A 10925-nucleotide genomic window follows, 5' to 3' on the forward strand; every position below is an offset into this window, starting at 1 on the left:
CAAGTTAGAACTAAGACGCCTAATAAGCACAAATACTAAAAAGAAGTGGTTTGGCAAATTAAAAAGAAAAAAAGAAAACTAGCTGGTTTACGAACAAGTGAATAAGACCCTATCCGCTAAACTCTAATGGAAGAAGCAAGTTATCACGACGCATGAGTTTCCACTGAGAGCACCATACGAAAGTTGGGAATATTCTATGTATTGTCTGCGCCTTCTTTCTCACACAATGTAACTTGCAGAACGTAGGCAATCTGTGTAAACAAGAATGTTTCGCAGATTTGCGCGCGAGCACAGAAAGCTCACGACCTGTCCGCGTGTGCGTTTGTCGCCTATAATAGCTACGATTTCTGAATCCTATACCCCACTGTTGCTAACCTAATGTAGAGGAACCCCTTGGAAGTGTAGGGGGCCAAAAATACAACTTATGCCACAAAAAGACTCTACCTCGTACCCCACTGATCCAACCAGAATCCTTTGAATTCGTCTACTTAAGAGCCGCACCAGATACCCCGCGAAACTTCAGTTAAATGCTAAGCTTCGGGTACACTCTTTTTGGCAGAACAAAAAAAGGCCAATGCTTAACCATAGGCCAAAGTCTTAATTTCACATTGAGTCAGGGAGAAACGTCGAATAGTAGCCTCCACTACGGCGTGTCTCATAGCCAGAGTTGCTTTGGGACGTTAAACCGCACAAACCAAACCAACCAGTAGCACTGTTAATAACGACGAGACAAAGGGTTTTAAGATATAGGGCAAACAGCAAAGGCGAACCTGCTATTGTCCTGGACAGCAGTGGTGTAGGAAAAGATCACGTAGGACAGGATGGTGTCCAAGTTCTTGCGTTCAGCATCGACGTACATGGCAATCATGTCTGCGATGGTCTTGTTCAGGCTTCTGTAAGTCCGTTCGTCTGCGGACGGTACAATATTGTACGTCGGTGGCTTGTATGACTGTAGGTTAAGATGGCATGCCAGCTCCGCCGTTAATATTCCTCTGTCTGTGATAAGCAGTTCGGGGGCGCCATTTCGCGGGGGAATTTGTTCAACGAAAAGCATGGCGACTTCTGGCCGCGGAACCATTATGCGGGGCTTTTTTTTCGGCGTAGCGAGTCATGCAATTGGTGAGCACGGTGATCCACTTGTTGCCCGTAGATGAAGCTGGGAAAGGGCCGAGGAGGTCCATCTCTATTTGCTGAAAGGGCTTACCCGGGGGTGGTATAGGGTTCAGTAGGCCAGCAGATCACATCGGGGATGTCTTGCGTCGCTGACACTGAAGGCACATTTTCCCGTAATGGGCAACATCTGCATATAACAGCGGCCAATAATACTTCCGGATTCGGTGCAACGTGCGCGCAAGCGAGATATGTCCTGCAGTCGGCTCATCATGCTACCTTCACAGAATTTCTTTTCTGAGGTTCTTGGGCACAAAAAGAAGCTGCACGTTCTTGTTGGTGGTGGCGGAAAACATTTATATAGGATACAAATATAGGAGGTTACGCATGAGCTGACCCTGAAGGGGCCAACCCTCACAAACACTAGGTGGAGGTCCCTAGTTCGGGACCCCAGTGGCGTCTGCCGCCGCTCGGACTCGCCCGACTAAGGCCCATTGGGCCTGCAGGTCGGAGCAGCCGAGCAGGGTCGCCTCCCAGTCCTCCCGGGTTGGGTTGGGGTGAGGGGGGATAGCCGGATTTAAGGGGCGCGAACTTCTTCACGAGCACATCATAACTCAAGGCGAACGACGACAAATGACGCCTGAACCATAGTATAAGGATGCTATGCCTGAACCACGCCTAAACGCACCGGGAGGCGAAGCGATCTTGCCTTTCAGGTAATCGGCGAGGCCTTTCAAGTTGGGGTCTGAGCGCTGTTTCTGTGCAAACTGCTGGCGCGCTTACTCATGCTAGCGTGAGCATTGACTTTTTCCACTCCGGCACTCATCTGAACAAATACGGCGTTCATCACACGCTGCTTGCGTCGGTATGAATTTCACCCTGGGCGTTTTCATCAAAGCGCCCGAGGACAGGAGCAGACTGTAGGCGGTGCATAAGTTCCTCTAAGGCTTCCGCTTGCTTCTTTCCATTCAAATGGTAAGTCTGTCTTTATAAGCTGCATCAAAGGTTCAGCAATGAGCGAAAAGAGTTTGATAAATCGTGGGCAATAAGAGCACAGTCCAAGGAATCGGCGCACAGCTTTCTTTTCACCTGGCTGTGGAAACCATGCGATCACAGCTGTCTTCTACGAGTCTGGGCGAACTCTCTCCTTTTTTGCGATACGACCCAGAAACAACAGCTCCTCGTAGGCGAAGTGACACTTTTCTGCTTTCAGTGTTAGCCTTGACGACTTGATTGTGTCTTGCACTCTCTGCAGCCTTTTCATGCGGTCTTCAAAGTTAGAAAGGAAGACAATGACGTCGTCTTAGTATACTACACCGCCACTTCAAGACAGCTAGTGCAGTATCTATTACTCGCTGAAACGTGGCTCGTGCGGAATAGATGCAGAACGGCATTACGTTGAACTCGAAAAGGCAGTCTGGTGTGATGATCTTCTCGCGGTATCTTTCGTCGACTTCAATTGACCAGTACTCGCTCTTCAAGTTCATGGACGAGAAATACTTAGCGTTGCAGCGATGGTCTAGAGTGTCATCGATGCGAGGGGGCGAGGGATCGGATAGACATCCTTCTTCGTGACGCTGTTCAAGCGTTGGTAATCAAAGCAGCCTAAATTGTGCCATATTCTTCACTAAGACGAACTGTGGTGCCGTCCAGATGCTTTTCAGTGGCTGGACCACGTCATCACGAAGCATTTCCTCAACGTTTTCGCGGATGGCCTGGCGTTCCCCCTGTGATACACGGTATAGGGCTCTGACGAAGAGTCAGGCGTGTTCGTCTGTGATAATTCGGTGCTTGGCCAACTGACTTTGACGCACCTTCGATGCTGAAGAAAAGAACTCGCTGTAGCTTTCGAGAAGCGTGCGTATCTGGTCTTGCCTGCTTCGGGGTAGAGCTGGGTTAATGTCAAACGTAGGCTGACGACCTTCGTCAGATGTATCTTCTGGTGGTTGGAAGAAGTCACCTAACTCTTCGCAGAAACCAATCGTCGTGCCTTTGTTGATGTGCCGGTATTATTCTGTGGAGTTTTTTTTTTTTTTTTCATTTTGGAAATGGGCGATGCCTCTTGCAATTCCCACTCTTCGATCCAGTAGCAATTGGGTGTTTCCCTCAACGACGCCTTCCGTGGTTTCGGTGTCACCGGTACCCACTTGATCGGGGCGGAACGCTCAATTCTTCGTTGAGGACGATTAGAGTAATGTGATGCGCCGAACTTGTCGAAGCAGGTATGGTTTTATTCCTCGAAAGCTTGATGAGTTTAAGCGAAGGTCGATGATTGCCCGATGTTCAGTCGGAAAGTCCATACCCAAAATCACGTCGCGGGAGCACTGCTGCAGGACCACGAAGCTGGTAGGGTAAGTGCATCCATTTACTGCCACTTTTGCTGATAAGGTCACTACAAGCGGTTCCTATGCGCGGGCCATCCCATGGTCGGTACTTTCTACAACTCGGCGGCGAACGGTCCACTGATTACTGAGAAGTCAGCTCCCGAGTCCATTAAGGCAGCAGTCGTCTGTCGACAGTCACTTGAAGGTCAGTTGTTCGTGTCCTCGCACTGTGCGTTGGTCTTGGTATCCGATCTCGACTTCATCGTGTACTGAGGTCGCGGCCGGGGCACACCGTCACTTCTCTGGACGGTGGTGCCGCAGCATGAACTCTGGTTGGGTGGTCGCGGATGTCGTCATGTGGAGCGGCGACGTAGTGGCTGCGGCGCCGTCACTCGTCGTCGTTTGCGGAGGATCTTCCTTTTTTCGCCGTTTGCCTTCAAAAGATCCTGCTTGAAGGTACCATATTCTTTTAAAGAAGCCTCATGGTTTTCAAACGAGATTCGCGCAGATGTAGAGCGAAATAAACTTGCCTGAGCTTTGCTTCGTCACTCCACGCGTTGAATCCTGCCCCGCGTTCGAAGAGGTCCATTCAATAAACTTGCCTGAGCTTTGCTTCGTCACTCCACGCGTTGAATCCTGTCCCGCGTTCGAAGAGGTCCACATCTTCACTGGACAGTTCTTGGAAGATGGGGGACTCCCGGAGCTGCCCGAAGACCAGTGGTGGCTTATAATCGTCAGGCATCTTCGAGGGTATCCCACGTTGACGGAGGTCAGCACCTCCACCAAATCTCGCGTGGTAGTAACAATGCCGTAGACGAGAAACCAGGAGACTAGCGTTGTAATGAAAGAAAGTCTTTATTGGGTTGACCTGCGCCTGCAAAAAGACTAAGCAACTTGGCGGCGGGGATAAAGCAAGCGCGCTCGTCGGTCGCCAAACAGTGAATGCCCGTTGCGTTCGGCAGTGCTCAATTTAAACTAGATGCAGAAAGATCTAGATAAAACAGCCAAGGGATACTGGAAAAGTCTGGAATAATACGGAAACAGTTTTTCTCGCCCGCGGTCATTCCAGTCTAATCCGGGCGCATCCCGCGCTCAAAGAAAATGATAAAAGGGCGTTTCCCGATACCGAGCATGAACAAAGAGAGAAAGGTTGGTCCGTTTGCTACTATCACAGTGATAAGGCCTCATGCTGGCAGCTGTTGAAAATAAAGGTTCGCGGCAATATTCGAATACCACTTCATCTGTTTCGCTACCTACTCTAAACTGCTGTTCCTCTTCGAGGCTGTTGAATATTACCTTTCTCCACATTAATAGTTAGGGCTACCTTTTCTGCTTTGTCTTTCGAGATCATTATTCATTCTTTGCTCTTCGTCCCCTGCGCTCAAGTTACTTATCAAGGCGATGCCGTCCCGCATTCGCAGATAACTAAGGTACTCTCCATCGATCCTCATCCCCAACTGTTCCCATTCCAGGTCTGTGAATACCTCCTCTAAGCAAGCGGTGAATAGCACAGGGAGATTGTGTCTCTTTGCCTAACTCCTTTCTTTACGGGAATTTTATTACTTTTTTATGGAGTACTATGATTGCTGTACAGCCAGTTTAGATATTTTCCATTACTTTCGCAGCTCACCTACACCCTGATTACGCAATATGCCTGCATGACGATTGAGATTTCTGCTGAGCCGAATGCTTTATAGTAATAGATTATTTTTTGGCTAGGTATAGGAATCGATGATAGACTATCATTTCCGAAAACCTACCTGATCCTTTGATTGATTGAACTCTAATGTTTCCCTGACTCTATTAGCTAGTACCCTAGTAAATGCCTTGTACGTAACGGATAGTAAGTTGATCGCTCTGTAACTTTCAAGTCGTTGACGTCCCCTTTCTTATTGATTAAAATACTACGTTAGCATTTTTTCGTAATTCAGGCAGGTGCTCTCGAAGTCATGAGGTATAGCGTATATAAGGTATATAGGGTGGCACGTTTTTCTAGCACAATTTCTACATCGTCTTTCAACAAATCTGCAGTTACCTGATCCTCCGCAGCTGATTCCCCCCTTTTCTAATGCTTTCTTTACTTCGCACTTCGTTATGGCGGAATGTTGATTGCTCATCGCTACTGCTATTCAAGTTATCGTCCTGGTTACTTCGGCTGCTGTACAGATCAGTGTAGAACTCCTCGGTTACTTTGACTATACTGTGCATATATTGGTCATGGCTTTGCCCGTCTTGTCATTTAGTGCATACGTCTGATTTTTGCGTTTATGCTTTGGCGTCTCTTAATTAGATATTTTTTATTCTTATATAGTTTATCGGCACACTGTTTAACAGCCCTACCGCGTACTTCTACAAGTTACTCATTACTTTTACTTTCAGTTACTTTGAAATTATCGTTCATTTTTTACTACCTGCTTTATCAAAAATGCTGTACAGCCAGCAAATAACACTTGTTTCTACACTAATGTCACCTTCGGTTAAAGCTGAATATTTATTCTGCAGCGGGATTTTAAATTCCCTGACTTTCTCTCTTAGTGTTAATTTGTTGATGAGCCTCTTCCTTGCAAGTTTTTTCTCTTCCCCCCCTTAAATGCAGACTACGAGATCGTACCATCCTGCGGTCACAGCACTGCACCTTTCCAATTATCTCTACATCCTGCACAATTACTGGCCCTAGAACACAGTATGGAGTCAATTTAATTTTACTCTTCCCGTTAGGGGTTTTTCATGTTTACTTCCGGTTCTTTCGTTTTCTGAAGAAGTAATTCATCATACGTAAGTCATTGTGCTCTGCGAACTCAGTTATTCTATAATCTGCGAACTCAAAGTTTCTTGGTCGATTTGTACATAATCTTTGGACAATACTATTACTAGCTTGCCACTTCATCTTTTTATTTTTCCGAGCCCCGAAATCAAGTCGAGAACTTATGGGGCTACATTCGGGTATTTATTGTATCATTTCCAGTATTAGCGTAACATATGCAGCGGGGTTCTTAACGTACACCAGCCATACATCATCTCCGCGGGGCTGAAAGCAGTGCTCTCGTGGGGAGCAGATCTCAGAGTCAACATAGCGGGAGGTATGCAAGCTTCCCAGTCGCGTTTGTGCTCATAATAAAGAGCTTTCAAACCGTTTCAGAAGTGAATGCATTCATTATTCCGGATTAAAGTTTGGGTGATGCGTCGAGACGAGTTGTGCACCATTATCTAAAATGGTAGAGGTTATGCAGTTGGTGAATGTGCTGCCACTGTCACATTCGATTTTAGAAAGATATCCGATACCTGCGAACATCGAGAGTATAGGGCATCCGTGACCTGAAACCAGTGGGCTGAGTTTATTTTAAATAATTTTGTGGCAGCGGCGAAATTTTGCAAGAAACTTTCCCTAACATACTGATAAAAATGGTCTATAATCTACCGATCCGTAGCGAAACTTGGCTTTTGAAGTTTATACTACGCTCGCAACGAGGGGAAAGGTTACCGTAGAAAACAAGTTCGGCAATTTTGAGGCAACTCCGAAATATTGTAAAATAATTTTACGAACATACTGATAAAGATTGTCTAAGCGTAAAATTTTTTCACTGAGTCCACGGCGGCGAACCGGCGTCCAAACCCACACTTTGTCTCCTGGCTTGCACTGTGCTTTGCGTCACCGCAAATAGTATCGTCGGGCGTCGGTACGTTCCTATTCTTTAATGCGTAGCCGAGCGATTCGTCGGACATCTTCTGCGTGCTCAAGTAAGCGGCGATGTCGAGGGTGTCTTCGTCTGTCACATGCGGCAGCATTTTTGTCGAGCGTTCCTAGTCAGAAAAAACTTCAGAATGTTTTTTTTTTTCTCTCTCTTTTTTTTTTTTTTTTTTTTTACAAGCTTCTGGGCGGTTTTTTAACGGGAAACTTGTTGTGACAACAGGACTTTTGCAGTAACATAAAATGTCTGTAGTTACAACATAAAAGTGCTACAGAACTACAGACAACAGAAAACTACTGCAGCAAAACTACATAACCACAGAAAAGTAATACAGGACCACAGAAAATTCTGACATTTACGACAGAACTATAGCATATTTGGTCGTACTTTTGACACAGTTCCGTAGTTTTTTTTTTTTTTTTTTTTTTTTGTTCGACTGGGTTGTCGTGGGCTCCCTGCCGCACACAAGCTTGGAACGCTTTCACTTTGGTTGTAAATGCTTGTGGTTGTAAATGCCTTTCCCCTGTCCGCGATGAACCCTTCGGGGGCGCCGTGTTGCAGGAGAATACGTTCGACTAAGAACTCAGGACTTCTGCTGCGGTGTACCATAAGGCAGCTGGGCTTTGGCTTCGGCATATCGGGTCATGTAATATGTTGCAACGATTATCGAATTGCTACCCCTTGGTAAAGTCAGGAAAAGGCCGAGGAGATTTATCCCGGTTGGTTGAAAAGGCTTAATCAGAGGCGATATTGGGTTCAGTAGTCCAGCTGGTCTGAGAGGTGGCGTCTTGCGTTTCTGACACTCACGGCACGCATTCACGTAATGGACAACGTCGGCAGGTAACCGCTGCCAGTAATACTTCTGTTGGATCCGATGGAAAGTGCACATCATCCCGAGGTGCCTTGCTGTCGGCTCATCGTGGAAGTCCTGCAAAATTTCATTTCGGAGTCCCTTAGGCACGACAAGGAGGTATGCAGTACAATAGGGCGCGGAGTTCATCACGAGTACGTCGTTGTGCAACGCGAATGACAACAACCGACGCCTGAACACAGTAGGAGGGGAAGCGATCTTGCCTTCTGACTAATCCGCTAGGTCTTTGAACTCATGGTCCAAGCGCTGCCTTGTGCGAAACTGCTGGCGCTTACTGACCTCAAGAAGGCATCGCAGTCGACTTTTGGAGGCACGTCAACAGGAGCCCGGCCCGGAGCAAGCAGTCTGCGTCGGAATGTTTGAGAGTAGATTTGTAGACCACTGTGATGTCGAACGTGGGCTGCTTGGATAGGTTAGATGCATCGTCTTCGGGCTGGCTGAGGAGGGCGAAGACACCTCATCTCGTCGAGGAAAACCATCTCCACGTTCCAACAACTGCTTGTTTCTTTCGACTTCACCTTCAATGGTTTCGATGACCGCGTTGCTCACGCGGGCTACGACACTTGATCAGGGCGGCACGGTTAAGTCTCCGTTGAGGACGTATAGAGCGATGTGATGCGTCGATGTCGTCGCAGTAGGCATGGCGCTGTCCATCGAGAGCTTGATGAGCTTTGAGCGAAGGTCGATGATCGCCCGCTGTTCATTCAAACAATCTATTCCTAAAATCACGTCGTGGAAGCACTGCCGCAGGAGCACACAGGTGGTTACTCTCGCGGTGCACCGTCCCGACGCTGTGATAAGATTGCCGCCAGTGGCGCGAGGATCAGCGGGCCATTGCAAGTGGTCGTTATTTTCCTCAGCTGGGGGGGGGGGGGGGGGGGGGGCAAGTGGTTCACTGATGTCTGAAATGTCAGCTCCGGTGTCTACTAGAGCAGTGACTCTGCGACCGTCAACAGTAACTTCAAGTTCGCTTGTTCGCGTCCTCGCATTGCGCGTGGGCCTTGATGTCCGATCTCGGCTCTGTCGTGTACTGCGGTGACAATGATGTCTTCAAAAGTTCCTTCTTGAATGCGTCCCATTCCTTTAAAGAAGCCTCATGATTTTTTAAAGTAATATTTCTGCAGGTCCCTGACGTGTGAAGTAAACCTGCCTTAGCTTCGTCGAGTCGTTTCACGCGTTGAATCCTGCAACGCGTTTTAAGAGGTTCATCCAGTCTTCCGCAACTTCATTACGCAGTCCTTGGAAGATGGGGGCTCCCAGGGCTGCACGAAGACCAGGGGCGGCTTCTGTTCCTCTGACATCTTGGGGATATTCCACATTAATGCAATTCAGCACCTCCACCATTTCACGTAATGCTGAAAATGCAGTTAGTGAAGGCTGAGTTGCACTCAAATGATCTCTTTATTGGGCTGACTTAAGCCCGCAAAAAGAAATTAATCGGCAGCGGCGATAGCGGTCTTCTATCTACGAATGACCGGTGCATGCACTTGACAGGACTGAATTTAAAGTCGGCACAGAAACATCTAAATAAAGACGCAGAATGTGACCGGCATAACCGAGAACAATGTAGACACAGATGCGCTGGCTGCTAATGTTCGCAATACATCTCGGCACATCTTGCGCAACGAATAAAATGATAACACACCGTCTCGCGACAGTGACTATGAACAAAGTTTACAAAGTCGTTCCGTTTGCTAAGTGATAAGGCCGCATGCTGTCTGTTCAAAAGCAACAAATGAAGTTTTTAATTGTTCGTGGTAATACATTTTGGCCCCATTTGTTGGAATTGCTGAGGGAACAGGCGTTTAGACTGCATACAATATTAACGAAGCGAAAATGAAACGATCACAATTGGCGTATTCTCTCGTGCTTCCACTGTATAATCAACATGCTCAACTTCTTAAAAGCGCACGATGAATTAACACCGCTCTAACTTATAATTATTGATCTACTCGACCTCACCTTGCCATTTGCTAGCAGTCTTAGTTATCTTTGTTGATGTACATTGAGAAACTGTGTATGACAAGCTGCTGTCCTGGATTGTACCCCCGTACCAGGTTTTGTCTTTTCAACTGCAAAGTTTCCGTGAACGCTGCATGGCCTTCCTCTGTGGCCTTATGGCTCCACTTGTATGCATGCTAATGATTAATTACCACATTATTTATCCTACATGTTGAATCTGTAGGCTTGTTTTTGTCATCGCTAGCCGTGCAAATTGTCTTATATAGTAGTTGTCGCTTGCATGTTAAACACTCATAACGCAGTGCTGAACAATTTATGTTCAGCACTACACGGGGGAGTTGGTTTTTGTTCACCATATTGTTCCAGCGTGACGAATGGACTGAAATTATGTTAGCCAATAATGTGCCCTGTCATCTTTACTTCTGTTCTCATCTTTGTTGCAGCGGATATGCAAACCAAAATGTTTTATGTGCTGAAGAGGGGAGGTGGAGATTTCATTATAATGCTCATGTGCAGAAGTTGTGTTCCGACTTGTAGGGCGATTGTATACTTCTGGAATCACATGGTCTGAGCATTAAAACTCTTGTATAATCAAGACGCTTTACAGTCTAGTGTATGTGAATCTTTATTTTTGTTAAATATGTCAGTGCTTTGACATTCCCGGTTCCTGTAAAACTGAACCATCTGAAGTAGTGTCATTGTGCTTTCAAGACTTCTCACGTTGACAAGCTGTCTGTGTTAACTTGTCCGGAGATATGGTTCCGTCCTGTTAGTCTTAAAAGCGGAAGCTACTTTTCTTTCTTTCTTTTTTGTATAACGATTGCGCAGTATAGACACTGTGTCAAGATGGCCTGCCCCTCTTCGGGCAATTATTTTCTATGAAAAGATGCACATCTATTGCCATTTTTTTTTTTCAAGTAGGAAATTTGAATAAATGCATTCGCAAGTGGAACTGGTCCCTCCAAGTGT

The sequence above is a fragment of the Amblyomma maculatum genome, chromosome 11, assembly GCF_055883805.1.
Source record: "Amblyomma maculatum isolate TAMU_Amacu chromosome 11, ASM5588380v1, whole genome shotgun sequence".
Classification (NCBI taxonomy): Eukaryota; Metazoa; Arthropoda; class Arachnida; order Ixodida; family Ixodidae; genus Amblyomma; species Amblyomma maculatum.